This window comes from Propithecus coquereli, unplaced genomic scaffold (genome assembly GCF_000956105.1).
Source record: "Propithecus coquereli isolate 6110/MARCELLA unplaced genomic scaffold, Pcoq_1.0 Scaffold46, whole genome shotgun sequence".
NCBI classification, from domain to species: domain Eukaryota; kingdom Metazoa; phylum Chordata; class Mammalia; order Primates; family Indriidae; genus Propithecus; species Propithecus coquereli.
The window spans coordinates 6849475-6855273 of record NW_012150396.1 but is presented as its reverse complement, the minus strand read 5'-3'; the positions used below and the strand labels follow the sequence as shown (position 1 = coordinate 6855273).

Here is a 5799-nt window from a genome sequence, read left to right as displayed (position 1 = left end):
AACAATATTGATTCTTCTGGTCCATGAACGTGGAATATCTTTCCATTTTTGTTTGTGTCTCCCCTTCAATTTCTTTCATCCACGTTTTATAATTTTCATTGTAGTGATCTTTCACTTCTTTGGTTAAGTTTATTCCTAGGTATTTTATTTGTAGCTGTCGTAAATGGGATTACTTTCTTGGTTTCTTTTTCAGGTTGTTTGCTGTTAGCATATAGAAATGCTACTGATTTTTGCATGTTGATTTTGTATAATGCAACATTACTGAATTGGCAGCAAGTACCCTAGAATGGCAGGACAAAGAGTTGTCATTTGGGCCCTGACGTACAGGGAGCAGCACAGCAGTGACTCCACTTTCCTGGGAGACGGGTGTTTCGGGTGGGCTGTCTCAGCTCAGCTACTGCCATTTCCTGGGATGCCGGGTACTGTGTCAGCTCAGCCCTGGGATGTGTAGCCGCTCAGCCAGGCCAAGGCACCGCTTTCCCAGTGGGCGATGTGCCTCTTCAACCCAGGCCAAGGCTGTTCTGTGTGGCCCAGGCACTATTTCCCTGGGATGCTGGGCACTGTATCAGCTTAGGTACGGGTGACCATTCTGGGAGGCAGGGCACTGCTTTAACCTAGGCACTGGGGACCTAGGCACTGACTGCCTGCGCGGCAAAGGTACCATTTTCCTATGCCTGCTTCAGCTTAGGCATAGAGGAGAGTGACTGCTGTAGTTGGCCAGGCATCGTTTCCCTGGGATGGCTTGTGTTGCTTCAGTTCCTGCAGAGCAGGGCAGGGTTCCGCAGCAACTAGGAGAGGTTTTTGGAACAGCTCTTCCAAGGCACTGTTTTCTTAGGAGGCAGTGTGTGGCTGTAGCCCAGGCCTTTAGGGGCAGGGTGTAGTCACAACTGAGAGAGATGATGGAGTTATTCTACCAAAGCACCATTTCTCCAAGAGGGAGGGTGCAACTTCAGCTCCAGCCACATCTGAGGGCTGGGGTCTGGGAGGGGTAGGGGAAGCCCCTACACTGCTGCTTGGGCCTTGGGGGAAGGGTGTAACATCTGATTGTAGCTCTCCTTGGGGCTGTCAGCCACCAAGTGGGGGTGGTTTGACAGTAGCTTAGTCTCAGAGATGAGGGATGCCATGGGCCTAGCCCTGGAGCAAGACACACTCCCCCAGTAGTCCCGCTTCCAAGATGGCGTTGTGCAGTAGCCGCACAGGCCACAGGGGCCAGGGCACAGTATGGGCTCCTTCTGGGGGTGGGGGCAGCACAGCAGTGGGCCTCCAGGCAGCTCCCTCAGCCTGGCTTAGTGCCTGTGAGGACTGCAGGGGACCCCTACGGCGAGGAATGTAGGTATCCAGGAGTTGAAGGGGGCTGCTGGGTTCTTCTTGCTTACCTTGTCCCCACAGGGAGAAGTTCCTCCTGGTTCCCAGCTCATCCCTTTTGGGGGATGGGGTGTGGAGGGGAGGTGTTTCCTTCACTTCTCTGGGTGTCCATCCTGAGTTTCCGTGTTCACCGGGATTTCTCTTACTCCTTTGATGTACTCCAGTGCTCTCCTTTAATTAGTTTCGTTAAAATATAACTGTTTATTAGTTGTCGAGGCTGTCTTTTTGGGGGGTAATGAGCTCTAGGGGCTTCTGGTTAGTCATCTTGCTGACATCCTAAGCTCAGATTCTTTAAGCCTTTTCTATCTGGAACTGAGACTGAAACAGATAAATTGCCCTTTATCATTTTCCTTTGTTGTTGTGCTGGACTTTTTAATGCATCTTTTCAGAGGGAAGATAACTTTTCAAGGTTTCTGCTTTCATGTAGTAATATTAGCTCCAACTCTACCCCATGCAAGGGATCAAGGACTAGTCTCTCTTCTTTGTCCTATTGTTAAAGTCTAGGTCGCTATTATTAGCAAATACCTTTAGGGCAGCCACGGTGCTGGTCCAAGATTATTACACCAATATTCAGCCCTGCCCCTCCACCACTTCTTTGCTCCCCTGCGTTTTTGAGGCCCTGTGGATTTTCCTTATTCTCAGAAACCTATTAGATGTGTAAAGGACACCTGTTAAATTTTAAATACCATTTTTAGGTACAGAATTTTTTAGAATAGTTCATTCAGTGTTTTATTTCTTCAATTATTCACCTATTCTTCAGTTTTATATTTGGCCAAATATAACTTGATTTTCAAATCCTCTTTGAAAGAGTTTGCCTTTCTTTTTCATATTCTTTTCTGTTATGCTACCTAATATTGTCTGTATCTCGTGGATCAGTTGTATTCTGTCAGTCAAGGAAATAATTTAGAATTCTCCCAGAATGGAAGGTTATATTGGGGAATTAAGATCTCTGCCTCAAAGATATTTTATGAAATAAAATTGATTTTTTTTGTCTTTTATTAATTTTATGCAAAAACAATGTAATGAATTTGTTAGTGTTTTCATTTTACATATTTTCTGACATTTTGAAAAATTTAATTTAAATGTTTATTTCATGGTACTTGCAGTTGGGTTTTCATTGTATGCAATTCATTTTTGTATTATATATTTTGAATAGGCTGAACTTACAGTTTATTGAATAAAAAATCAGATTTTCATTAATATTTCTATTTATCAAGAAATGAAAACAAGAGTTTTCCAAATGCCACATGTTTTGCTTTATCCATAATTAATTACTATGGGAATCAAAATAATATTTTCACTTGTTAATATGAGCAATTAATTATATCAACTACTAACTCAAGGAGATCTCACATTAAATATTCATGCCTGGTCGTTTTTCTGGTTATAAGTTCATGTTTAACAGACAGAGTTTATGGAATATATTACTCATTACATCCCTATAACGGGATCACCTTGTTTTCATAAATATTATGAGAAAGAAGCAGCTCTAACAGCAGGGCTACATGATTTACTCACATTTCATTCACTGTTTCCTGAAAGACTTACAGTCTTTGTTAAACTAAGGCTCAGTTGGGGCATTTTAGACTTGCTATTTTCAGTTCTGGCAGTTTCAAACATTGCACAATAATAAGATCTTTGTGAAATGAAATTATTATTTAGGGGTGTAGGGGGTCACTATGAAAATGTTCTCAGGATTAGTGTTCCTGTACTATGTTTTAGGAGAGATTATATTGTGATAAGATTTTATTGTGACTGGTTCATGTATGTCTTAAAGACTGACTCCTTATACTGAATCCATTGAATCACATCAAGATTTTGGTGCTTATTTTAAGAATTATATTCTTTACTAACAAAGCCTGTGTGAATCCTCGTGATGGAATCCTAATATGCTTTTTATGTCTATCCAATTTGCCACTCTCTGCTCACACCCATCTCTCCCCGCATCTTACGTACCATCCGCTGAACGTTTTACTGTTTCTTACGACCTCTGTTTACTGTCTCTACGTCTTTCCTCTTCCCACTGCCCTCGCTTGTTGAAATTACACTCATCTTCTAAGGATCAATTCTAGTGCTGCTTCCTTCATGAAGCCTTCTGCCATGGAGTCAACCTGTCTGAGTTTGAAATCTGGCTGTACAACCGCCTAGCGAGATAACCTGTGCCCTGATGTGCAAGTTCTGTGTACCTTGGCTGCCTCAACTGTGGAATGGGGATAATAGTATCTACCTTATGGGACTGTTGGTACATTCAGTGCATTCATATATAAAGCTCTTAGCACAATTCCTAGTAAGTTCTAAATGTTAAATATTAGCTAATATAGAAGTCAGAATCCATCGCTCCCACTCAACATTCCTTTAGTACTTTCTTGTACTTCATTTTTGGTACTTAACATTATGCTTCTCTTACATTGTAATTATTTTTTTTTTTTTTTTTTTTGAGACAGAGTCTCACTCTCTTGCCTGGGGCGAGTGCCGTGGCATCAGCCTAGCTCACAGCAACCTCAAACTCCTGGGCTCAAGCAATCCTACTATCTCAGCCTTCCGAGTAGCTGGGACCACAGGCACACGCCACCATGCCCGGCTAATTTTTTCTACATATATTTTTAGCTGTCCAATTAATTTCTTTCCATTTTTTGGTAGAGGCGGGGGTCTCGCTCTTGCTCAGGCTGGTCTCGAACTCCTGAGCTCAGAACGATCCGCCTGCCTCGGCCTCCCAGAGTGCTAGGATTACAGGCGTGAGCCACCGCGCCCGGCCTACATTGTAATTATTTATGTGCATGTTTTCCTTCTCAATAGACTGTGAGCTCTTTGATTGTAGGACTCCTGCAGATAGGCACTCAGTAATTTTTTATTAAATTGAATGAATTGAAACTGTGGATCTTTTTTTAATTTTCCAAATTTCTGCTTAAACTAGAAAACTCTTTGAATTCTTTTATTCCTATAGACTTAAAGGGCTAAAATAATTGAGATAATTTAGTTTGAAGAAAAAACTGAAGATTTAATATACATTATTATTATTATTATTATTATAGTTTTCATGGACTGTTTAGGAATAAGTTGCAGTGTTTCCTTTTACTCCCAAATATTTCCTAAAAACAGAACATTCTCTTACATAGTCATAACACATCTATCAGAACAGGATATTTAATTCAGTGCATATCATCTAACCAGTAGTCCAGCAGATTGTGGCACATTTAATTGTATGTCTCTTCAGTTTCCTTTAATGTGAAGCAGTTTCTAGCCTATCTTTGGTTTTCAGACCATGGTCTGTTTTTGAATAGTTAGGCCAGTTTTTTGCAGTATGTCTCAGTTTGGACTTGTCTGATGTTTCCTCATGACTAGAGATGCTAAAAGTTCACCATAAGAAAAAATTGTCTCATCCGCAATGTGCCCTCCTTGGGGGAGTCGAAAACACAAAAGCTTGCTCTAGGGCCTTTAGGCAGGGTATATGGATGCTGCCTTGTCCTAAACCATTGCTTTCCAAAACCAGGATATCCATCAGAATCGTTTGAAAGGCTTGTAAAAACAAATTTTCAGGACCTACAACAGAGTTTCTCCTACAGGTCCGGGTGGAGCCTTAGAATTTCATTCCTAAGAAACATCCCCATGCTGCTGCCGCTGCCCTGGGGACCACAGCCCCTGAAGTATTGCCCTAGGCACCAGATATGATGCATGCATTGGTTGCTTTTATTTCAGTTTTTGCCACCAGAATAACGTGAACAACATTGAAGCTGTTCAAATATTTCTTTACAACTTAATTCTTTTTCTGTTTTGAGCATAGAGGCAGTCAGATATAAAAGCTTGTGCATACCTCTGAGTCATTGCTACTTGTGAGAACTTCTACTTTATATTGACAATTATACCAGCAAATATAAATAGAAGTACCCTGATAGTGTGAATAAAAAATAATTATTTCTTTCAAGAAGATATTTTTTTCCCTAAAATAGTTGTCTTGGAGTTTTTATTTTTTTCTACTTCGCCATAATAGAGGAGACTCAAAATTAGCATACTTCTTTTCTCACTTTTAAAACATTTTCCACTGAGACAATGTAAGAATATAGTCTCCCCGATATTTTTTGTTTATGTTAAATAACTTCAGATTATAAAGCTGATACATTTTCAACTTTTTGGCATTTAAAATACTAAAAGTACACCAATAGAATGAGATCAAAGGTTTGGGTTTTGTTGGTTTTATTGCACTTTTCTGGGAAAAATTTCCCCAACCTAAATATTTTTCATTTCTCTAAGTTATACTTAGCTATGAAATTCAAAACCTGACCATATTTGACTCAGAACTCTACAGATTTTTAACTATTTCCTCTTCTGTCAAGAGTGAAATTCTCTACAAGCATTCTGTTGCTTTAGAAAGGTATCTTTATTTTTCAGTGTTACTTTCTTCATGCGAAAGTTTAAAAGGTTTGAATAAAGTTTAAA

The 5799-nt window shown here is 40.2% G+C and overlaps 1 protein-coding gene across 1 annotated transcript in view; it reads left to right on the top strand.

The window, feature by feature from the left end:
- Positions 1–5799, top strand: part of GSTCD (glutathione S-transferase, C-terminal domain containing) — a 103410-nt gene that overhangs the window by 39394 nt on the left and 58217 nt on the right. The gene's annotated exons all lie outside the window — the stretch shown is intronic.